The 26,302-nt window shown below is 36.7% G+C and overlaps 1 long non-coding RNA gene across 2 annotated transcripts; it reads left to right on the forward strand.

The window, feature by feature from the left end:
* Positions 1 to 10,056: 10,056 nt before the first annotated feature.
* On the forward strand, positions 10,057 to 25,432 carry LOC111925967 (uncharacterized). 2 transcript variants are annotated; one of them, XR_002862605.2, is made up of 4 exons: positions 10,249 to 10,531; positions 10,892 to 10,985; positions 13,475 to 13,654; positions 23,626 to 25,432. It is a non-coding gene; the product is annotated as an uncharacterized LOC111925967 (long non-coding RNA). The 2 variants fall into 2 exon arrangements; XR_015282747.1 differs by lacking the exon at positions 13,475 to 13,654 and having other exon boundaries at positions 10,057 to 10,416.
* The last annotated feature ends 870 nt before the right edge of the window (positions 25,433 to 26,302 follow it).

Consider the following 26,302-nt stretch of genomic DNA (forward strand, 5'->3'; position numbering starts at 1 on the left):
AGAATATTTATCTGTCCAGTTTAACTTTCATGCGACTTGCTAGCACTTGTTTTTAGGAGCCCAGTCTTCTAAATTTCTTGTGCAGGGGCTCAGTAGAGAAATCTGATTTTTAAATGAGGACAAGATGCTATGTTAAGAGTTCCCAGCCTTTTATCTGAGTCTTCACCTACACCAAGTTAAAAAATAAGGGAGAACAGTTAGAGGTAAGAAGTTTTTATATGCTAATGAATGCCATCTATTTAAAACCTCATTCCACCTGCACTGTGCCACAGCTGTTACCACTAAAACCAATAAGCAGAACTCCCACAAGCCAATAATAAACATCAGTGACATACACATCATGCAAATCACCAGTTATTAGTAATATAGAGAAAAGCAAAAAAGGTTAGCAAACACTGATCTTCCCTTGTCCCTATTACTACTATTACTTAATCTAATTTTCACTTTTTTGTATAGATGATTTATGGTAACCTTATTTTTCACAAAAGCAAAAAAGTGATGTCACTACAGAACAAGTTGTGATATTGACCTGTTTTTGCAATTACACCCAAGAAAATCTTTTGCTGAGCTGGTACAGATCTAGGAGTACTAGGAGACCTTCAGTCTTACACTGAATATAACCAAACTTTTTATAATATTCAGATCAGTTTTCAATTCTACCACTTTTGAATCATTTATAGAGATTTAGATATGTCAAGATTCGGCAAACCAATGCAGAGGACACGTGGCAAGTTTTTCCTTCTTGTCTATTTCCAGACCCATGAAAAAATGAAATAATAATCTAAGGACAAGAATTCAGAAAAATTAAAAACAATACCTGCTATCACAAGATTAACTGATTTGATGTTTTTGTTTTGCTCCTCCATATATCCTAGGTATAATAGCTGCTGTGATAGTTTAGGCATGGATTTAAAAGGAAAAATTCCTGCATTTGGTTTATTTTTTACTACCTTTCTTCTCATATCTATAAAAAAGTGCCAGTTATGACACTGGTTTTATTCAAACTAATTGTAAGACTACAATTGAAGAGAAATTAACCTAAATAACAATTGATTAAAAAAAAGACATTCCTCTTACCTATAAAAAGTGTTCCTTTTATCTTCTTCTGTGTCAGAGTAAATACTGAATAAGGTCGTTTGCCATGGCATCCACCACAGATGGCAAAGGGTGGCTACATCAAGTACAGAGTCCTCCTTCTTCTCACAGGCAGACACAAGACACTGTGCCACAAACTGACATGGAAACCAGCCAAAGATGTCAAAACCGTCTCTACACCTGGAGATTGCTGCCTTGCATATTTATAAAAGGAATAAATCAAAATGTGGGATAGGAAACTAAAAAGAAATTTATTTACATAAATTTTTTGTGGTTTATTTAGAGAGAATTTGTCTGCATGCATTCCATGTGAGGCAGGGGGAGAGAGCATGCACAGGTGCACATGGCAGGGTATGGGTGCAGGCACTCAAGGTAGAGAAAGGCTCTAAGGACATCCACATCCATTTTCTGTCTCAGAGTACAGAGAAATTTGTGGAGGGAGTCCTGTCACAAAAGATTGTGACTGAGTCTGGTGCATGCACACCAGAAAAAGCAGAAAGGTTTCATTTGCTCTGCTATTGCCTTCTAAATCAAGTTAGTATTGACAGTTAACTTAAGCTGACATAAGACCCTATGACCAACATAAGCTGACAAAGGCCATTGCCAAAACAAATATCTTGCCCTTTTCCATTCTCTTTCCCCAAATCCTCATGCCAAATGCTTGTCCCTGCCACAAGGGAATACCAAAGAGACTAAAATGTAATCTGACAAAAACAAAATAGTATTAATTTCCACCTGGACCATTTTTTTGACAAGCAAATCCAGTCGCATAGGTAATTGCTACTGCAGACACAGGGAACACAGCAGGACACATGGGCAGAGACTAGGGATAGAATAGCACCTAATGCTTTAATCAGTTTAAAATGTTCCTCAAAGCACCAATAATTCTCTTTCAACAGAGAAACAATAGTCCTGTGTGCTGTTGTGTGCCCTGCCCTGCTCTTTCATTCAGTCAGATTTTGCTAATCGCACCCCTGAGAAAATGGCATGTCTGGAGGACTTCTGCCAAGAGCATGAAAAAATATCAAGTACCTTTATTCTATTAGCATTTTATGCAGTGATTAGTGTCTAATTACAAATCATTATGGTCATGGTGCATTTAGTAAGTATATCCCAACAGCACAATTTCTCCAGGCTCAGTATCAGTTGAGTAAGTAGTCACCTGGAGGAACTGAACCTGGAAATTCAAGTTAAACTTTGGCTTTCTGTTACTAGAGCTGAAAATCAGATCTCAGATCCAAAATTTTCTTAACCCTCACAGCACTAAAACAGGTACACATGGATCATAACATCCTCTTTCAACCACAAAAGCCTGTGCCATGTTCACTCTTTTAACCCATGCTCTGGGAATCACACTTGTATCTCTGATACTTGTGATGGGATGACACCTGCTGATATTAATTTGAAAGCACAAATCAATAATAAACAAATAAATAGGTAATATTTATTTTATTTGTAAGCACAAACTTACACTAATTCACCTGAAAAAGCCTTGCTATGACCATAGGGCAGGCTGGAGTTTTAAGGGGGAATTTTCACTATTCTGTTATCCTAAAACAACCAAAAGGGGTTTCAATGGAACCTCCCTATCCTACATTATTTCTTGCAGGTGAGCTCTTCTACTAAGCTTGACCTGAACCAGCACCCTGATATTTTTCTGTGTTGCAACAAACTCTATACAGACTCTCTAAAGTCTCTGGAAAGCCTCTTTCCATCCTGTCAGCAGCCTAATGATCTGCAGATATACATCATGATCTTCTCCAAATCTCCTAAACTCTGATGTGTTCCATCTTCCTCACTGTGTTTTCATATATCCCCTTCTTTCTGTTATGCTTCCTTTTTGTCTGCAAAACCTCTCAAGGAGCACATGCTCCCTCAAAAATCTGTCTGTTCCAGATGAAGGAAACATCAGCCACCTTCTCAAAGGCCCAGCACCTTCCTTCTGAAGGAGAAGAACACATAATTTTTGATAAAATGGTTATTGCCCATTACACCCTGCAAACTAAAACTGTTTATGCCAACTTTACAGTTAACTTTCATACAGCATTATCGCATCATGAAAAAAGTGATGACCCCAGCAGGGATGAAAACAGCTTTCACCAGAACTTTAAAATTAATCAAAAATCTGTTTACTTTTCTTAATAATATACACAGACATACATTTCTTTTATCATGACAAATGTTTACCAATAGGAAACTTCCAAAAGAAACTATCCCTTTTTAAATAAAAATAAAAAAATAATCAGAGAAATGTTTGTATATCATTGCTTGCAACCCAAACACTGATCTGCAAGACTAAATACAAGATAACTACATTAAATACCAGATAAAAATGACATTGTTTTTCTCCTACAATGTTTTCAGTTAACTTTGTGGGTCCTCATATGGCAATGTACCAAGCTGTTATAAACTGTGAGGGCAAGGGCAAGAGCAGCAATCGTAGGCTGAGGACAGGGCTGACATAAACACTGTGATCCACACAAGAGAGGGGAAGAGCTATAGCTCTATATTATGTTTCCAGGAACAGCAGGACCTCTACAAATTAATTTGTATCAGTATTTAAGGCCATTCTCAAATGTCACTCATGTTTGACATTTCATGCCACAGACATTCCTTACCCTTTTACAGAAATCTTATTCTGTGTGCTCAGACAGAAGCTTCCATTTTTTGCTTGCTGCAAGATGCTGAGCTAATGGATTGTGGAAAATCTTTTGTATCTATGCTTATAGAAACTTTTACGTGACTGAGGCTTTAAATGGTAGCCAGTCAGTCATTATCTCTCAAAAATTGTTTAGAACTAACTGTGTAAGGGATACAGGAAATTACTTTGTTAAACAGGACCTTTATTTAGTCTATGAAGAAAGAAAGTTTATGGCAATAAAGAGATCCCAATGATAAATTAAAATTAATAAAACCCTTACCATTTCTGTGTAGGATAGCCTTTTTTTTAACCAAAACAAACAAACCAACAACAATAAAACCTCTCTCTCAACACAAAAGAAATAAAAAAATAAAAAAATAGAAAAACCTAGAAAAATACCCCAGCCTCAATTTAAACAAAATTTAATTTTTCATAGTGAAATATTACTCAGTCCCACATTTCAATTTAGTTATGTAGTAGGTGGATTCCCTTATATATTTAAATACTGATAAAAATGATTGATCCTTATTTCATATCATTTATATCATTCATTTTCTTAAGAAAAGTTAATGTCTGAGATAATGGAAGACAGAAACTCCTGAATCTACAATCACTGGTCACTCCAAAGTAAAGATCAATCCCATTAAGTGTTGTGAATAATGATTCACAAAAGATTAATTTGACATATAAGCTCACTTTGGGGAAAATCAAGTAGTAAAATTGCTATCTATACTTTAAGCCATTCTTTTTCCTATCTAGAATATTAATATCAGTAGATATGACTCTTTAGAAATATATAATCCACTTTATAACACTCTGCTCTGTACATGCAGTCTTGCATGTTTCCCAAAGCATCACTGTCCAAAGGTTACAGCAGTAACATTACAAAAATCAAGGAAGGGGCATAAGATAAGTGTATATAAATTATAATAAGAACAGGTTGCTTTTATATCCTTTCCAGTTTAATTACACTCACTTGTCATAAAAATGGATTAGATACTGCTGTTTTCTCTTCCCATTACCATCTTTGTCATAAGAATGAGAAATCCAAACTTCAATGCTTGTCAGAACTGTGTAGTTCTTTAACCTTTCCACAGCTATGTCATTTTACTGGCTAGCTTTTCAACTTTTTTCATGCTTAAACCAAAGTAGCTCGAGGTAATGAACTGGAATGGATAACCAATCCCATAACAGCACACTGAAAAGGCCAAAGCAGTTCATCATTGTGTAATCAATATAATAAATTAGACAACACAAATCTTATTCCCATGAAAAAAGCTAACAAAACATGCTAACAATTATTTATAGTGATAAAGATAGCTTATATGGAGAAAAAAGGCCCATCTTCTTACAGTTTTAGTATTTTATATACTGTTTTTTATATTCTGACATTGAGCTGAATTTCCAATTGAGAGCACTGTAATACTTTAGACATATGCATACTTTCCATATATTGTTTAAACAATGTCATCAATTTGTTTATTTTATTTCAATGTTTGTATTTGAATTGAAAATTCTATCTTATCTTTCAGGAGAATGGACTATGGTATAGTCATAAAAAATAAAATTCAGTAAATTTTGACATAATTTTCAATCTGTAATGCCCAATATTTCTGGCAAAGTTTATGCCCTGATGGAAGAAGCCTTGAGACATGCACAGGAAAATATCCATCATCTGCCATGGGCACCTAGAGACCCCCTGGGAACCCAGGTGTTCCTGGACTGCCAGGACATCTGGGGAGAGCCTGCTCCCATTTCCCTCAGGAACCTGCAGGAGAACTGTGCTCAGGAACAGGCAAGATGAGACTTCCTGAACCCCACTCTCAGATCTACCAACTGAGCAATCCCACCCAAAATCAGCAGGATTTTCACAATACAGAGCAAGCACCCGTGAAATATCAAACACGGTTCCAGCCTTGCAATGAATGTTAATCTTCGCAATGAAATGTATCACAGTACTCTTGCACTGCAAAATCCTATTTTCACCCTAAATACTGAAAGATGAGACATACACTATTTCTTGGTACTTATTCTTTGTTTAGTTGTGTTTTTATTGGGGATTTGAATACAGCTAATCCAATGTATGCAATGTAGACAAATTTATTAATTATATCCTGCATACTACCTTGCATTTAAGTGTGGGCACTTTTTACATTTATTTTTAATGTACCAATTTAAGATGAGGTAGCAGTACAATTTTACAAAAGGACAACTAAGCAGACAAAGATTGAGACATAACAGTTTCTTTTCTGTGAGGATCAGAAGCATCATTGCTAGAGATGAACTCTTTGAAGATAATAGCTGCCAATTACTTGAGGATAAATCTAGGTGTATAGAGAGCCTGGATTATTTCTTTTTCCTACCTTCATTAAGAATTTTACTGAAGTAGCTGTAGTCTTTACATTCATATTCACCTGCTGTGTCCTACTGCACTGCAGACAAGTGTTTCTCTCTATACAGTAGATTACTAAGAGAGAAAAACATCTATAATATATATGGGAGTAGGTGGTATTAACTTGAATAGTCAATCATTTTTACTGTGCAAGTACCAAATTAGATGAGGAATATGCCTGCAGAAGGAAGAAAAAAAATGTCAATAGGTTGCTAACTGCTACTTATTTTGGTCAAGATAATACCCTAATTTCAGATTCCAGGCATAGGGATTAACATGATAAATATGCAAACTTGCACAGCTGAGGTTAAGATGCAGTGCACAGTAAATATTTTACCAGCAGCTAAGTGATAGGCCCACATACTGCAAGTGGCAGCTTTACTGGAACCAGGAAGGGAGCTGAGGTAACAAAGAATTTGAACCTGGCAGTAAAAGACAATATATATATTCTATTTTAACAAAGATTCAATAAGTCTGTTTTAATATAAATGTTGCCTTAGCCAAACAGATTTCTAAACTGTGAGTTTGTTTTTCTAGGCTGCTAGGTGAATGGAGATAAACAAGCTCCTTGGACAGCCTTTAAAAACAATATTTTTGGTAGACTGCACCGCTGAGAGTTGGGAATGAATATTGAAAAATAAGTACTTTATTTTCTCTGGGTCATGTTCTTCTGTGGATATTTGCATTATGAAATATATAACAAAAAAAGCATTAGTCACCAGACATCAGAGCCTGGTCCAGCACCCACTAAAGTCAGAGCAAAAACTTCCACTGACTTCAGTGGAAATTGGATCAGGCCCACAGCAATTTTGTCCAAACTATACATTTTGTGCCAAACATTGATAGTGGAACAAAGCTTCTGACAGTGAAACTATTGTCATGATATGACCTGCCACACTGCCTTTTCCCATGGCAAGCACCTGAGAGGAGCCCTGACTGCAGGAGGACATCTACACCAGACAAAGGGAAGGAGCCAGATGAGACAGAAAGGAGGAAGAGGAGCCAAAGGAGAATGGTTACGGAGGAGGAATTGGTCTGACTTGTAAATTGGAAATGGGGAAGCTGGGACAGACTCTGAGGAAAGCTGGACAGGAGCTGCCTGCAAGCAGTGCTGCAGAGGGAAGTTTCCATGGGGAAGCCTGGAATAGCTGGAAAAAGGTAGGCAAGAAGCTACTGAGACAGGCATCAAAAGAAATAACAAAGAGAAGGCTCAACAAGAAACATCAGCTGCTGTGACCACAATCATCTCCAAAACACAGAAAGGAGTTTGTTTGGTGAAGGCTGGTCTGCAGCAGGTCAGCAGTGCCCAGTGACAATTGCAGACAGTGATGGACACAAGATTCACTGGGAGAGGAGGGTGGTAAGGAAAGGATGGGCTACAGACACTCATACACAAGTGTACTTTTCTCCAAAGATGCCTTAGTCAAGGCTTTTGAAAAACAGAGAAATAAATCACTATTAGAAAACATGGAAAAAGAGTTAAAGCTGTTAAGGAAAACCGAATAAAAATAAAAAACACATAAAATGAGGAGAAACAACTTTGATAGTTTATAGACTTTATTGCTCCTATTCTCTCCAAACTTATAAAACTCAGTAGGTGCATTTCATTCCTTTATTTGAATTAAAGTAAAACAGATAAAATCTGGAGTCATTGTACACAGTTAATAGAATATAAAGAGATAAACTGAGGGTGGCTTTAATGGTTTACATTCTATATTGTTTTCCTGAATCTTTGAATAAATATTTCTCAGCACAATAAATTTTATATTAGGCTATATTTAAGAGGAGGATGAAATTACAGAGCTGCTGCAACGTATCATTCTTCCTAGGCAACAAAAACCATGGCTGAATGGTTTTGTGATGAATTTCAGATGCTTGTGTTCATCTGGCCTGCATAGCATTTATAATATTATAAATTTGGTAGAGAATTTCAGTTCTCAGTTACTCTGTCCTATGACAGCAAAAATCCAAATAATACATTTGAAATGCAAAACTACCAGAGAAAAGATTTAATTTATTTTATTCACATCAGTAATATTGTATCAGTGCCTAAGAAACTTAAAAATATTCCTGTCTTGAGAAAAACTACTTTTACAAATAAATAAAAAGTCTTAACTGATTGGAGAAATAAATTGTTGAAAATGGAAAAAAATAAAGTAGTATCCTCAATTTTCAGCTAGGAAGCAACACACAAGAAGCCTCTTGTGGCAAAGCAGAGGTTTAAAACCAGTCTGGTGACTTGTCCAGAAGTTAAAACAACTGTTTTTTCTCAAATTACTTGCCAAAGGGAACAGCACTATACCCATGAGTTGTAACCAAGAGTTGTAGACTGTGGTCCTTTAACGTGGACAAAATCAGTATCTTTCTCAGTAATGAACATTTCAGGTCATAAGCTGCTTTGTCCACTTAAGTGAAAACAAGCAAGCAAACAAACAAACATCAAAAGTGCATTCTTAAATGATATTGTAAATGGTACAAAAAGGATGATCCATTAAAAAGAAAATTAGGCAGCAGCTTTGCATGAATTGAGTGTCTGCTGTATTATATTAATGTCACCTGTCACTACAGAGATTTAAGAGTGCTTCAGAACTGAAAAAAAACCAGCATTTGTTAAAAAAAGGATGCAATAACAATCAGTAGCTCACATTATTTTCTCTTTTATTTTTTCTTTTTTCAAGACTATATTAGTAATATTTTTATTTTATTTTTTTTTTTATTTTATTTTAGCCAACAATCAAATTTGCCACTTGCTGTCACTGTATGGTACATGTAACAGAAAAATGTATTTACTGCCTGGTCATTTTTACTGCTCCATCAGCAAATCCCTTCCCCTGCTCTGTTGCTAGGAGCACATGTTGCTGGTTCCTCAGTCTTACAGACCTTTACAAGTTGTAAAGGAAATGAAGTTAAACCTTAGGGTTGTTCTAGTCCAGCACTGATACAGGTGAGCAAGAAAAGAGAGTTACCAGGACTTAACTATTCACTGGGGAGCTTGAGGTGAAGGGATGCCTTCATCATGTGGCAAAACATTAATTGAACATCTGTCATCTGTAGTTTTTGGGAAGCAGGAGAAAGCAATAAGAAAAATGTTGAATTGTCTTTAACAAGAGTGAAAAAAATGCAAATCTGAAAACTATAAATTTTAGAAAGCTTTCTTTTCTGGTGACTGCAGTATTAAAGAAGTCTTATCAGGCTTTAACCTGATAAGTAATGTAGATAAGTAATTGCAAGCTGGGGCTTCCCTCTCTTCACAGCAGACAGTGTGATCAACTTTGAACAACACAAGTAATGAGGCCTCAGATAGCAAAGACATGGCAGACTTTATCTGACGTGGCCCTTAATTGCATTGTTTTAATTGCCAGAAATCTCTAAAACCTCATGCTGGGCTGCAGACAAAAAGTGTCTTCTGAAGGCATTTAGATTGCTGTTAAGGAGCTACTTCCTTCCACTGCATAGCTGGGATTTTTTCTGTCTATTGGGAGCCTCTTAGAGCCTAGGATGATAAAATTAAAGTGGAGCAACACTCTTAGTATGAAATTAAATGCTCAGTGTAGGAGCAGGTTGAGACCAGCTGCTTTTGCTGTAGCACATGGAGGTTTCAGAGGAAGGTAGGAAATAAAGATGCTGATGTAGCAAGGGTTAACCATGGTTGAACAAAATTATTTAAGACTGAATTAAATACCATAGATGCTATGAAAGCAGTGAGAATTGGTTTTATAATGATAGAGGGCATCCAGTACACACTAATTAGTTGCAAAATAAAAAGGAAAGGAAACATCAAGTAAGAACTGTCTTATTAATCTGTACTTTTTTAGAATTAGAAATCAACTCTTAGCTCTTATATTACTGCTTGCTAGTGAAATGTGTGAAATTAAAAGCCTCACAATACACCAAAATAGTGCATTAGGCCAAACCAGCAGCTTCAGCCAGAGGAAAATTGTTGGACCATGAGAGCCTGTTCTCATTCATTGTACTCTTGTCAAATCCAGCAGTTCAAGCTCAGCTTTTTAGGCGAGATATCTGTCTCTGAATTCTTGGATGAAGACATGGTTGAAATAATTCGGCTCTTGTTAAAAAAGGGCACTAGGAATAAAACGTTTCCGAAAACACGTTGGTCTATGAGCTGAGGAGAAGTAACTGCTGCAAGAGAGCCTGCTGTCTCTAGCACCCTAACTTTGTTCCTGTGAAAAGCTGAGAATCTAGAGAAAATTAAGTACTAAGACTAGAGAACAGCCTCTCCATTACTTAGGCACTGGGAAGGACAGGGCTCAATAGCTACCTTTGTCAGGTTTCTGTGCAGCTTTCAGAAGGAAGATTCCCAGGCCTGTGCAGGCCGTGCTCAGCGGGGATGACCGGGGGCCAGATCTTTTGGCGGTGTTTCTCCACAACAGTGCAGTACTGAGGTGCACCAGCCTGAACTCTAAAAACTACAGGTCTTTGTTAGCATGAGGCTTCACAGAGACTAATCCTTTGCTTCTTGGCCAGTCTCAGGGAAAGAAGAAAGCAGATTAGGTTAAGCAAATGTGTTGCTTGCAGAATCAGATCTGCTTTAAGTAGTTGTAGCTCTACTGTATTTGTTCTCACAGTAAGAATGAGACAGTGAGTCACAACTAGAGTGGTTGATAAACCCAGTAAACCAGAGACATTTGACACAGAAAAACCAACCTCCTATTTATTAAATTGTGAGTTATCCCAGCTTCAGCTGCTTGGAGCTGGAGTTGTACAATTGATAAACATTGTGCTACCTTTCTTCTTCTCCTTAGGCACTAACTCCAGTGAGCTAATCAGCCCTCCAGAACTACCTATATTCCCTAGGGAGTAAAGCTCACACATCTGAACTTCATGACAGCTCTTCAGGTGAGAGTTTTTCACCTTTATCCACTGATAATCATTAATTTAAAAGAGTGGACTAACCCTTAATCTTTAATGTAGGCAGGGTTTTGGTGAAGCAGAAGCTTGCATGAGTCCAATTAGCTCAAGACTTAAGAATCTATTTTTAATTTCAGTAGCTCAGTATTTCTGTAAGACTTCAGTAGCTTGATATCTTCTTTTCACATAGAAATTGAACATGTATGTAGCTTCATATTTAGTTAATACCAGTAAAACCTTAAATATTACTTTTAAAATTCAACTAATATAAAGACTTCATAGATAGGGACAAAAAAGAGATGAAATTTAATACTTGTCAGTCTTCTGCTGCCTTCATAACTAAGTCTTTCCAAGATTGCTTTTGGATAAATACTTTCACTCAGAAATTATTCACTCTCTGTCCCAAGAAAAATACATGCATATACAAGGTTAAAAGTAAGCACAGAAACCAGTTCAAATATTAATGGACCCATTGCTTTTAATGATTCTTTTGCAGTGTTACAAACAGTCCAGATTTTGAGATAATTTAAGAGTTTTATAGGGTTTTAAGGTTAGAAAGCATCTTTAGGTGTATCAGTGTACTGAGATGCTTAAGAAACTTTGTAAAAGTCAGTGATTTTTCATTCTTGATGATCAAGTTTTGTCTTTATGTGTGTAAATTTTATGTGTAGATTACAAACCCAGAATCTATCACTTGCCTTGCCCAAATTTTGTTTGATTTTTATCCAAATTTGAAGACACTCTGTGGAAAAGCCATCTTTCCTAACTTTCACAATTCAGCACCCCAGTTGTCTACTGAACAAGATACAAGCTTCTTATACAAAATCCTGAAACACCTGAGTTTGGCAGGGACCTCGGGAGATCACCTAATCCAAGTTTCCTAGTCACAGCAGGGTCATCTATGACACGTTGCCCAGGACTGCTATCAGTCAGGTTTGAATACCTTCACCAAAAGAGACTCTACAACATCTCCAAACAGCCAGTTTCAGTACTCGTCCCATCTTAAAGTGACAAAAATTCTTTCTCACATTTAGAGAGAATCCCTGAGTCTTCTGCTCTCTGGCCTCAGCCTCTCTGTGTATGAAAGGTTTTCTAGTCCTTGTATTATCTCAGGTGCCCTTTACTGTTTACTCTCTGTAACTCCATGAGGTACTGGGGAGCTCAGAGCTGGACACAGGACTCCATGTGTGGCCTCACCAGTCCTGAGCAGAGAGGAAAGATCATCTCCCTTGACCTGTTGGCAAGAGTTTGCCAAATGCAGCCCAGGATGGCTTCTTCACCATGAGGGCCACACTGTTCATCTTGTTCCCCAATGTTCCTGGGTCCTTCTCTTCAAAGCTGCTTTCCAGATCATCAGCTACACCCTTTTAGTTTAAACTTTAAAGACACCCCTGAAAGTTTAAAGACATTCTCCCTTCTTCTATCACTACAGGCCTTGTAAAAACTCCCTCTTCAACTTTCTTGTAAGCACATTCTATGTATTATCTTGTTGGATTTTTTTTTTCCCTCATAAAAGAGTCCATGTTAACAATTTACTGTCAGCTATGCAACAGCTTCTGTATTTCCCATGAGCTCCACTCTAATCTATAAATTTGTGACACCGAAATCTACTGGCACTATGCTTATAGTGACATATATGGTGATATGCTTACAGTGACTGAGCTTTTTGTGACCTGCACATCTTCTAGCAGCCCCAAATTCTTGCATATTGCACAATATTTATCACAGAATTGAAAACAGTTAAAATTATGAGATTATTTTAAAAAATATAAACACTTGGTCTTTGACAGTGCTCCAAGCTGTGCTTTTTCTTTGATGCCCAGTGGCTCCCACACAGACATCACACTGCTATTGCAGCATTGCTTTCTCTTACTAAACATATTTACTTTCAGTTTGAGTAAAGCAGTGGATGCAAAAAAAAATCTTCACTCACTGGTAGCAGAGAAAAACATTTATTCCATTTTTTAAAAATTACAGGAAATTCCACATCTTCTGATCAATGGGAGTCATTCTGCTGTACTTTTTGGCCTCATAAGTATCAGTGAAGGTTAGTTAGTCTTTCTCAAAACAATGGGACAGATTTTGAACACAAATGTTCTGCCAAACAGCCAGGCCCTGCTCCTTCTTTCCCCTGTTAAGGATACATTACATCCTATGTCTGCAGGCTGCAGTTGTATTTTCACTTCCAGGAGGTCTCCAAGGACACTGCATTCCTGGTTTATGTGCTTCCCATCATCACTGAATGTTGTGTCTTTCCTCTCTCAGCAAGTGAGCATGAGGGGAAACTAGACAGATACAGCCAGATAATTGTCTTTATCAGTTACACAAGGTTTAGCTACTTAGGGCCCCACCGCTCCAGCCAGGCTTACACAGTAACAGCAGGAGGGTTGATAAAACACTGCTTAACTATTTTGAGGGATAATATAAAATTACTCCAGATTATTCCTTCTATTCCTGGAAAATGTCTTGTTTTGCAGCCTGTTCCTGCTAACAGCCATGTGTACCCAGTACTAGACAAGCCATGGCAATTTGTATTATATCCCAGAATGTCCCTATATACAAGTTTAAGCTGGACTGACTTGCAGAAAGAAAAATTAAAATTCAGCCTCCAAGTAAGTATTTTTGATAAAAGAACGGGATGTTTTTAAGAAAACTCAGCAAAAGATTTACATAAATATCCTTAAAGGATGTTAAAAAAATAAAAAGGTTTTAGTTTTTTGGGGATTTTTTTCCACAAAATTTCACGTTAGACCTTTTTATAAAGGTTACATGGGCTATTTTTGGAGTTGATGTTAAAAATTTTGGCTCAGCCAGTGGAGAAAATAGAGGTTTAAAATTGCTACAGTGAGAGAAGGGCTGCCTGATGCTTGCTTTTCTCCATGTCCAATGCACTAGGAAATATTGCTGCCTTAGAAATCAAAGAGTTTTCAGAAAACTGAATTCCCTATATAGTTAGAAGACTATACCTACTTGGAACAAGAAGGAAATGGACTTTGTGATACCACTGTAGTATTTCTAGCAAAGATGAGTCATGGACCTTGACCAAATATAGTATTGCTTAAGGGAAGTTAGCCTTCAATTGACACTTTTAAATTTTTTTCTCTCTCCGGGAAAAAAAAAGCTCAGGTTTCTCTTGTAGAAAATCTGGCAAAAACAACAGTCTTTTTTTAATTAATCCAGGAAATTTCATGAAATAATCTAATTTTGGATGCAGGGTACAGAATACAGATTTCAGACCTCAGATTTGAAAGCCACTTATAATCGTGGATGTTTCTCAACACACAAGTTGCTTCACTGGAAATGTACTGGCACTCAGGAAACTATCTTCAAATCAATGTAATTGCCTGTGTATATCAGTACTTTGCTGGTGCAAATGTCACACTACAGTTTTTCCATCTGTTTTATTTTTTTTCAATGCCCAGAGTGAGATGATCCAACAGAACAGAGGAAGTAAAAACAGAGTTTACCAGAGTCTTACGCAGATTTATTTCTTTCATGTGTTAATATTAAATCCTCACTCCTTTGTGAAAAATGCAAGGAACAAAGAAATCTGTTAAAATTCTACTTTACAATGTAATACAGAACCTCCTTCCAGTACCTGGGAGGAACCTACAAGAAAGGTGGAGAGCATTTATGAGAACATGCAGTGACAGGAGAGGGAGGAATGGATTCAAACTAAAAGTGAGTAGGTTTGGATTAGATGTTAGAAGGAAATTAATCATTGAGAGGCCAGTGAGCCACTGGGACAGGTTGCTCAGAGGAGCTGTGGATGCTCCAGCCCTGGAAGTGTTCAAGGCCAGCTTGAATGGGGTTTTGAGCAACCTGGTCTAGTAGAAGGTGTCCCTGCCTATGGCAGGAAGGTGGAACAAAATGATCTTTAATGTCCCTTCTAACCTAAGCCATTCTATGACTCCATGGTTCTTTGATTCCATGATTAGGAAAAGCTAACATTCCAACCTAGAGTTTATGTACTCTTATTCCTGAATTTATTTCTGAAAAACTCTACAGTATTATCCTGATGACAACCTCATTTAAGCAATTTTCACACCTCTGTAACACATTATCTTTGATTTATACCAACATAAATCAAAGAAGTATTGGGACAAGCTATTTAAAAATTCAGAAAGTAGCTGAAGAGACCATTCATATCTTGGTGGATGCATTCAAAACCAACATTTAAGAATATGTGACTTATCAGGTAAAACTTGTTTTTAACAGAGGTTGGTGTTGAACACTAGATTGCTACTAGGTCACACAGACTGAGATGTTAAGGAGCAATTTGTAGCTATGCTGGGTAAGTTAGCATAGACTTATTTTGAAAGAATTTGACTCAATAATTTATTCTAAATCATCTGGTGGGTCTTTTTGTTGTTTGTTTGTTTTTTGAGTGTTTTGGTTTTTGGGGTTTTTTTCTGAAAAGCATCTTCCACTTAGATTTTTGGTTTCTATTTTGATTTTTTTCCCCCTCAACCAGTAAGTTTCACTGTAGACGTGCTACTTTAAAATCTTAACTATAATATACTCAGCTGATGTAAATTGCTATAGCATCAACATGGATGATCATTAATTCACATTGCATGTTAGGTATCAAAGGCACAGAAGATGTAAAAACTTACAGAAGTGTTAGCTCTTTTATTTTATTGCTGTAATTCATCATAAAACTGGTTCTCTCCAGTAAAGCCAGTTGCTTTAAGACTGCTGACAACATTAACTCATCTGACCTGCACGTTGTTTCATTCCCATTGGGACTAAAACACCCTTAAAGTGAAATTACTATCAGCTGTAAAGATAATATATGCATTTATAAAAAGGAAGCAGTTCAATAGAAACATTTCACAAACACCTGACAAATTTCCATAGCATAGCATTCACACTTTGAGAGAACTGAAGGAAAACATTGCTGAAAAATGCATTTTTTGTTGAAGTACTATGGCACTACAGAGTCTTGCCAAACTTTTCAAATAACAAGATTTTTGGTTTGGTTTGTCATTGGAAAAAAAGGACAAGTGAAAAAAGAATTATGCTATGATTTAAAATTACCTTTCTACAAGATGAAACTCCAAAACCACATTCTCTTCTGACAGGATCATTTCTTAGCTAGTTCTAATCTTCAAAGGCATATTCTGAGGTGATGGTTGCCACATGCAACTGTTTTTTAATTTTTTTTTGTGGGGTTTTTTTTTTTTTTCAGAAGAAGGGACTTTTCAAATGTTCTGTCTCTTTCTTTAAAAACACTAAGTAATCTCAGATAGGTGTAATATTGAGGGTGCAGCCAAGGTGTTATATCCAAATTGGAGGGTGTTTAATATCCTGCAAGTGGTGTCTTATCAGCTGAAGAAGAAGAAAACATCAGTCTATAGGCAGAAGTTTTTGAATTCTTCTGATTTTTGAACTGCTATAGTTATCCCAATATTGTTCATTTGAAATCCATATGACTGCTGGAATCGCTAAGTTCTCCCAACCTTTTTATCACTAGAATCCTTCAGAAGATAGAAAAACTACACAGTGAAAATGTAGGAAATATGATTCTGTGAACAGAGCAGCACATTTTACTGCATATGGTATTGATAAGTTCCATCTGAATATAAAAGTACTTGGGTTATTCCCACTGTTTGTCTAATGGCCAAAAGACCAAACCAGAATTCTCTTCACTCCTCTCCAACATAATGATGCCAATCCCATTCTTCTACAAAGCTGTGTGGTGCTTATTCTGTAAGTTCATTTTAAAGGAGAATTATGTCTATGCTATATCATGAACACTTCTTGGAATCTCCTAAGCATACAAAAAATTAAAAACTAGAGCTTTCTATTGATTTCAGCAAGGCACCATAATTCTCTGAAGATAGGAGTCAGCTGCTTCTTCTGTGAGAAACAGAAGCTTTGGAGAGTGCTTAACAATTCCAATACTCCTATTTTTTTGGTTGCCTTTATTGCTGTTACCAAAAGACTCTTGCTGTGGCCTGATAATGTCTAGTACAGGTGTCTGAATAGAGGGTGTATCAGAGCTCTGAGCACCAAGTGACATCCCGCCGAGACATTATTTCTGCACTGTCAATGAAGCTGAAAGCTCCTGAGGGATTCCAAAATGGGCCACTACCAAAGACTGATCAAAAGGAGTCAGAAATCAAGCAATTTCCTCTAATTGGATTTTTGCAGCACTTACAGAGAGAATTCTTTCAGGAACCCACTTTTAGAAGGCGGCGTGTAGGAAGTTTCAAATGCCACATAGAAAGAGTACCAGTAATTAAAATTGGACTACTATTCATTGTATAATTTAGAGATGACTGATTTCCTGAACACTCAGAAAACCCTTTTCATCCTTACCAAATAATACCTGAGCCTGGGACAACCTACCCTCTCTATTTTCAGACTCGGTTCTACTATTCTTATCTTCTCTATGTCAGCAAACCCTGCTCAGGTGCTCAGAAATAGTGTGAAATGTTTAGTTCATGTTTAGATCAGTACAGTTCTACTAAGGGCTGTGAGGAATAAAAGGGATGCCTTGAATTTAAAGCTCCCTTAGTACTGGTTTGAAATTGGTGGTAAGCTAGAGCACGGCTGTGCATTTGGGATGTTACATTTGGATGGCACCTGCACTGTTGAAGGTGTCAGCCCTGCTGCAGAGAGGTTTGATGTGACACTTAGAGGCACATATCAATTAGCTGAAGTCAGGGTGCTTATTCTCATGCAAATTATGCATTGTGAACATGAGAAGCAAACTCAGACTAACATCTGTCATATACCACCTACAAAAGATTTCTGCTTTCATGTCTCAAGGCTGTCTTGGGTTAGCCATAAATCGTATTTTGACAGGGTTTAATAAAATACAAATTATGAAACTAGTGAGTCATGCTCAGTATTTCCATCAGACAAATTCAAATGGGTGTACATTTTAACTGAGCTGTAAATAGATTAAACTATAAACCTAATCCTTGGAACTTTTGCACCTTTACAGATTTTAGAGGAATGTGATTTCTCATTCAGAATTCATTCCTAAATTAATGCTGAGCATGACTGTGTAATGTGTTTGTTATGATGCAGGATCAAAGGGATTTATCAGATACTGTGTGTATCAGAATGTTTTAGACATTCACATAAGCCCTTTTTTTCTCACATTTATTTACCAGAAGGCCTCTATAAAGAAAAGGAATCAAAATGTTCCTTTCCTGCTTTGCAGTGTGCTGCTTCTTGGCTCAAATTCATTCTGGTGAGCCATGAATGCACAGTCAAGGTGTTTTTATTAGGAAAGAGTATGTTCCAAGCTTCCTTTGGGGTCAAGAGCACCTGGAGCTCCAGCCCATGGCTCACCCTGTCCTGCCCTGACCTTAGGAAGCTGCAGCCATGGAGAGAGAGCTCCATCTCCCTGCTTTGAGAAGGCCTCAAAGTAAATTTCCTTGTCTGTTTGGCATTTCATATAAATGCTTTATTCTTTCCTGATGTGCTGTGATTCTCCTCTCCTTTCTATCTCATAGAATTTATTTTGGTGTCAAAAACATAATTGTCTTTTTACAGCACATATTAGGGAAATACAGTGTGAAATGTGAAGGAAAAAAAAAGATGAGAAGAAAAAAAAATTAAGTTGATATGTCCAAACATTTTGATCAAACACTTGTAAGAAATAGGGCAAAATAGAAACTTTTTGTGAAATACCATTCAGTGTTGAATGAATCTGGAAGGAACTTTTTTATTTGCTTTCTATCTTTCCCTTTTCTCTTGCTTTTTACTTTTTTGTCATTTTTAATTCCCTCTTGGGGTGCAGACTACATATTGTTCATGCAGTGAAGTATTATGGAACTAAGAGAGGAATATATTAAAGCAAAGACTAGTTCAGCTAAGTGACCTGCATGATTTTCTTCTGTCAGAAATCACCTTTGCATCATGAACAACTTCCTGAGAAGTGTAGAAGTGCCCAGGTAGCCAAGCACCTTAGTGGGCAAATGTACATAAGAATGACATTATGTCACTGCTCTCTACTTACACTTTGCTATCACCTACTCTTTGATGATTGACCTAATTCCCTTTAAATGGGCTTTTCAGGCAACTTTTCTAAACATCATAGAATCATAGAATAGCCTGGGTTGGAAGTGACATTAAAGATCATCTCATTCCAATCCTCCTGCCATGGGCAGAGACACCTTTCACTAGAACAGGTTGCTCAGAGCCCTGTCCAACCTGGATTTAAACTCTTCAAGGGATGGAGTAGCCACAGATTCTCTGAGAAAAGCTGAAAAAAAAGGAGATATAGTGGTCTTAAAAGTGAAGTCCTAGAGCAAGTGGTATTCATGATTTATTACTTATTTTCAGAAGTTAAAGGTGGGTCTGGGCTGCAGTTTACACACACACCCCATATGCATCCTGATAACTCAATGGAAAATGGTCTCCATTTCATGGGTTCATCATTAGTGCTACTTTACCTTTTTTAACATTCCATTTCATTGATTATTAGCAGACTGAAATATTTCCTTTAAACCACAGAATGTGTGTGTCTGCAGAACACTGAGCTGCTTTGGATCTACTTCTCAGTAGTAAGAAAACTCTCAATAAACTTAATTTAAGAAAAGATAAAAAACATTTTTTAATTTCAAACTAACAATTATTTTCCGATTAATTCATCCTCATTTCATTTTTTTTAAACATTTCACATAATTTGTTAAACTATGAGTACAAATTTAAGTTTTGTTATTTTTTTATTGACAAGTTGTGAGCAGAGCTGCATTAATGAACTATTGCAGAAAGAACATCTACATTCTTTCTTAAGGCAGAAGAAAGCATGTCTGTAAAGTTTTTATATTTTGGAACTTACTACCATCGTATTTATTTCATTTTACAATACAGAGGAAAAATAATAAAAAAAAAATATATTAGAAAAAGCTGTTGCAGAACATAAGTTTGCAGCTTTGGGATAAATGAGTAATGGCTACATAACTGTCATCACACAATCAGTTTTAAGCCTTCTTTCATGGTGTACATCTCTGGGCTTGGGCAATGCAACTAATTAGAGGGTGAAATCAAAGCCATATATCTTTCTTCTCCTGTGTATTTTTACTTCTTGTCTTTAAATGGCTAACATGCCCTTCTAACTATGTGAAATAAAATTAAATTGCATCTTTGCAACTAACATTTCCATACTCCTGTCAAATAATGTACATGTGCTAAAAGAAAAACATATTAGTAAGTGAAAGACACTGCTGTCAGTTGTAGATAAGAGAAAAAAAAGTCCTTAAGAAACTGCTGCTCTTCATAGCTAGAGTATAACTATGAGCCCTGCTGCTGTTCTAGGAAAAGGAAGGATACAGTCAGAAAGATGATGATTTAGCATCTGGTTTCAGTGGCCAGCAGCATCTTAATTTAGGTGTGCTATGTTAAAAATAGCTTAACTTATATTCACACAAATGTGAAAATTTTGGTAGCTCTAATTTTACATTAAAAAAAGCTTTTATTTTTGTTCCTCTAGTGCTTTTCTTGATGGTGTGGTTTTATCAAATTTGCAGAGGTTCGCTTAACTGATTCTTCTAAGTCCAAAACCAAATTGCACTCTTGATACCCTAATTCTGAAATGACCTTTAACTTTATAGTTTTGTGTCTATGACCAGAAGAGTTAAACACAATATTCCAGAAGCAGGCTGAAAAAAAGTATTTGATGATCTTCTGGGAAGATTATTGATATATACTTTGCCATAAATACAAGAGCCCTGAAAAACCTTGAAGGGCAAAAGGCAACTCTTTTATTAATATTTGCACATTGTTCACACCAGTTTTGATTTCCACAACTTTTTCAGATTTCCACAGACCCAACTAAAAACTTTTATCTCAGCCAGAACTCCAAAGCAAGAAAATTCAGCCAAATATATGTTTTCTGAATTTCACAAAATACTACTAGACTTACAAAGACAGATTATATTTTCTAACTCTACCTAGTAGAAAAAACGTGTCTGTGGGAAAGACATATGTTTCCAAAGGAAAATTATTTTAGTCCTGAAATGATTCCTTGTGTATTCAAGTCTACTAAAAGTACTAGTTTATGTGTTCCCAAAAAGTTCAGAAAACCTAGTTTGTTTAAGAGCTGGTTTTCTCATTGTCCAATTAGTGAGTTTGCAACAGTCCTCATCTAATCACATGAAGATTTCTCAAAGGCCTTCTGTCAATATCAAGACCACCATTGTCATGAGATCAGAAGGCAATACTCAAAATGTTATTTAAATTTCTATCTGAGGCACCAGCCACACAATCTCATTTCTCCTGGAGACCTGCCTTCCACATGTAAACTGTATGAGTTCATATTGAGGCAGAAACCTCTGAACCCATCTGTGTCCCAGCACATCAAAGTTCTTGCTTTCTTGAAGGAGTGATGCATCTCATTCTAAAACTGATCAGAAATTTGCCTCTAAGTGCTTCTTTTTTCTCCAATAAGTATGAAGAAAACCACAATAAATAGCCGAAATGCAGGCATCTGCGTAGCAAACAATTAAATTTACATGAAATGAAATCTCGCCCGAAGGGTCTACAATTAAAGTGCAATTATATTCCCAAGTTACATGAAGAGGATCCCACCCACTGTCTTTAAACTACTGTTGCTATTATCTATTTGCAGTGAGCTAAAACAAGCAGAGTTGGATCAGGGTTGACATCTCATGATGCTCTGTCTCATACAACCACTGTTTCAAAGCATGAGACTTTCTGTTTGAATATGAATGGGTATGGAAGGGACAAAGAAAAAAATACAACAGCAACATGATGTGCCTACAGACATTAACTAATAATTGGTGTATTAATTAAAAGTAACAATTGATATTCTATAAATTATATTATATATATAATACATCATATATATTATATATTATATATTATATATTATATATTATATATTATATATTATATATTATATATTATATATTATATATTATATATTATATATTATATATTATATATTATATATTATATATTATATATTATATATCATCTATTATATAATATATATTATATATTATATATTATATATCATCTATTATATATTTATAGAAAATATATTGTTATATATCACTATATATTTCTATAAATATATATAATTATATAGAAACATATCTATATAATACATAATTATACATATTATTTTATATTTTGAATAATTAAAATTATAAATCCATAAATTCAGAGATACTCACAATCTCCACTAAGTCTTATCTGGACAAGATGTACTTCCAGCATGACAGAAAAATTAATTGAAGTAACCTTTGGGGGAGGAACATACAAACTTTACACAAGAAAAGAGGTGAGAACATTAATGATGAAGAGTACAAGAAACATTTTGCAAAAAAAACAAATATATTGCTTAAAATTGATTCAAAATCCTTCCTTAATATATTTTTTTTTATTTTCTTCCTTGCTTGCTTTTCTTATTTCTGGTCTCAAATAATAAGATTATTTGAAATCTTATCTCTTTTTGTTACAATATATTGTGGTAAAACAGTCTTAGTTATTTACACATAAACCAGTAATAGTAATCAAAGTTTGCAGTTTAAAGCTATATAAAATCAGTATTCCTGTAACTGCAAAATGTCTTGAATTGTACCTGTGCATTTGTCCTCTCTCCTACCTACAGGTTATGGAGAGGGAAAAGTGGAGTGGCCCAGTGGTGATGAAATGCTCCTTGCTGTTTGTTCTTACAATACCTATTGCAATTTTAAAAACCATGAATGGAAACAATAACAAAGGAACAAGAAAACAGACTTCCAAACAGGAAGGGATGAAAGCAGTACGTATTACAGATTGACCAAAGAAGAGGAGGCCCCCCAAGCAGCCTTCTGGGTGTGCTGCAAAAAAAAACTTATCAGATAATATGTGATAGCATGTGGAAGAGTGGATGATAAAAACTTTCAAACATAAAATCTGCAAGGGGTGAGATACTAAAATCTGCTGGATGATACTGCTGAGATGCAGAAACCATGATCCAAACAGACCATGTTTGGAAAAGCACTGGATGTACCTTACAATCTTCTAAGCTCTTTTAAATAATATACTTGTGTGGTTTTCATTTAGCCCCCTTTGTTTCTTCCAAATGATGATTATTTCCTAAGCATAAACAAAGTGTGCAAAAGTATTATGTGCATTCAAAGACGTTACTAAGTGTTGTACATGAAGAAATCTGTATTCAATTATATTTGAAGCAATTACTTTTGTTTACAGTAAGCTACCATGAACAAGGATGTCCCTCAGGAAAAAGGATTTGAGGAGGACATAGGAAGAAAAACAATGAAAACAATGTTAGTTTTGAAGTTTTTTCTAAGGAGAGAAAAAAGAGTCATGTACAAAGTCTGTGTAACAAAAGAAATTTTTGCTCACCAAAAAGAGTTTGATGACAGGAAACAGGAGGAAAATAGTTGACATCCAAGGGATTTTAAGAATTAAAAAACGGAAAATGTCTACGGATTTTAAGGTAGCTTTGCCTAACACATTTGTGGGGTTTTGTTCTTCAGTGGGTATGTTTTTCTTAGGTAGCTGATAAAGAACTAATTGCTTCCATGTTCAGCAATGCTTTGGCTTTAGCTTAATTTCTTGATTTCTTGAATGCAAGGGAAAAAGGGATCTTGTTGACAGTCACACTTTTCCTTTTTTTTTTTTTTTTTTTTAGGTAAAAGTCTTGCTGCAGCTACATGTAAAGAGCAGGAGTTTTTGAACTGCACTTGTTTGCTTCCACAATGAACTGTAGAGGAGGAGCAACCCACAGCAAAACTTGTGTGTCTGTGCCATGCAGGGGGAGCAGAGGTGCTGGGACATGAACCAGGCTGGGGCAGGGAGCTAGATTGCAGCACTAATTGTGACCTCAGATCCCTGAGCAAATTAGCCTCTGGAGAGAACTGAAATGTGTGGTCTAAAAACAAGTGAGCAATGCTGCAGCCTGGGACCAGACTGACACCCCTTAGACACAAAGGAGGGGATCTCTGCAGGCTGCATGATGGCAGCAGTGCTTTCCCCCAGATACCCAGCATGATCCCCCAGGCCTCCCCAGCAGACATGGCTGTGTGGGCTGTGTAAAACCAGGCTTCCAGGCTTCTGGAATAGCACTAGGTGATATGCAGCCTTAAAACAATCACTACAGACCAGCTCAGACACAGGAGCCTCTGTCCTTATCAAGGAACTCAGAACAGCCCAATGACATTCTGGCACATCTGAGACACAGCTTGTGATATATCTCGAGGATATAACACCTGAATATCAAACTTTTCAAGCTCTAAAATCAATCCTTAAAATTATAATACATGGGCTTATTCTGCCCATATAACTCACAGGAATAATTTTTGACTTGGCCCACCCAGCCATCCACAATAAAATTATTATAATTCTGTTGGATCTGTGTACACCAAATTTGCCTCGGGACAAACCAGTTTTCTTAGGGTGTTTTTTTGTTTGCTAATGGTATTTCATGAACATTGGGATGTAAGGATGTGACCAGAGTCTCAGGGCTTCCTCCCTGCCTCTATGTAGTGACAGACCCTGAAAAGACAGAATCAGACCACTAATATAGAGTCTGTCTGTAATAGCAGCATAAAAAAAAATTCTTAAGAAAGTAGAAGACATAGTACCTTGTTTCATGCAAACATATTATAGTGTGAATGGGAATTGATATCTTTGAGTCCTACAGAAAGATCTTGCAATTTTAAAACCAAAGTGAAATACAATTTTAATACACTTTAAAATGTATAGTGAACAACAAGAAGCTTTCCCTTATCAAAATCCTTCTATATTGCCTTTCTGCTTTTGTTTCTCTAGTCACAGGAAATACCTGTGTGTGTGTTTTCAACACCTAAATCCACTTTCTTGCCTTAATTATGAAATCAGAAGTTAGGAAAATAATATTCTTTGTGCTTTGCAGGTTTCCCCTATGAGGAATGCAGGTTACTGCAGTATGTTTGTTTAAGTGCCATGCTTACAACTGCAGCTCCCACATGTGACTTGCTAGCTCAGTTTTCATTGCCCCTGGCTCTCTTTTATTATTTACCTTGTTTCTGAAGCTCCTTGTGAGGAGAAAAGAAGCCATTACTGAAAAATACAGTAAAATGTAGTTTACACCCTGAAAAGAAGGATGAATAATTCTTTGACTGAATCATAGACTCATTTATGTTGGAAGAGTCCTTTAAGATCATTGAGTCCAACCATCGAGCACTTCAACCTGTTGCCCCAGTATCCCTGAATGGGTCCCATCTGGCTCCATGGACTTTTGTGTGTCCAAGTGGTGTACCAGGCCACCAATCATTTATTTCCCTTTGGATTATGAGGATTTCCTTTTGCTCCCCATATCTGTTTTCTAGGTCAGAGGGCCTGGTACTCCAACAACTGCTCTTGCTATTAAAGGCTGAGGCAAAGACATTATATACCTCAGACTTATTTCATCCTTCATAGTTATGAACAAGCAATAAAGGATGGAGTTTTTCTTTGGACCTCCTTTTGTTGTGAAAGTGTTTATAGAAATTTTTTTACTGTGTTTTACATCTGTAGCCAGAAAAAGTTCTAGTTGAGTTTTGGCTCTTCAAATTTTCCTCCTGAAAAACTTCACAAAATCCTTATAGTCCTCCTGAGTTCACTGTCCCTTCTACCAAAGGTCATAAACACCTGGGGTTTTTTTACTGAGTTCTAGCCAGATTCTCTGTTCAATCAGGTCAGTCTTCTTCCCCACTGGTTCATCTTTTGGCACATTGGGTCAGCCTGCCCCTACTCCATTAAGATTTCTTTCTTGAAGAATGTACAGTCTTCCTGGATTCCTTTGCTCTTCAGGATTGTTCCCCAAGGGACTCAGCCAGTCTCCTAAACAGACTAAACTTGCCCCCTGGGAATCCAAAATGGTAGCAGTTTTTCTGGCACTCATCCTTGCTTCTCTGGAATTAAGCACTCTTATTGTTTCATGATCGCTGTGCCCAAGATGACCTCCAATCATCACATCAATCACAAGTCCTTCTCTGTTTGTGAAACCCAGATAGTGGAACACCTCCTCAGCTGGCTGAGTCACAAAACTGACCTGAATGTCTCCTCATGACTGTGGCCAGGTCTGTAAGGAGCCAAACAGGCTCATGGACCATCCTACACCAGGAACAGAACAGAGGCAGAAGAGGAAAGCAAGGGAGGAGATGAGAAAGAAGTGTGGTGAGCAGGAAAGCAGCTGAGGCATTTGAACCTATCTGTAGAGGGATTATGAAATGAATCTTTAGCCCTGGACAGAATCCAAAACTACTGAAGAACCTGAGACATGACTGGGGGTAGGAATGCAAATCTGTCTTTCAGCTACTGATATGATGTGAGGGGACATCTGCCAG

This window comes from Cyanistes caeruleus, chromosome 2 (genome assembly GCF_971803275.1).
Source record: "Cyanistes caeruleus chromosome 2, bCyaCae1.hap1.1, whole genome shotgun sequence".
Lineage (NCBI taxonomy): Eukaryota > Metazoa > Chordata > Aves > Passeriformes > Paridae > Cyanistes > Cyanistes caeruleus.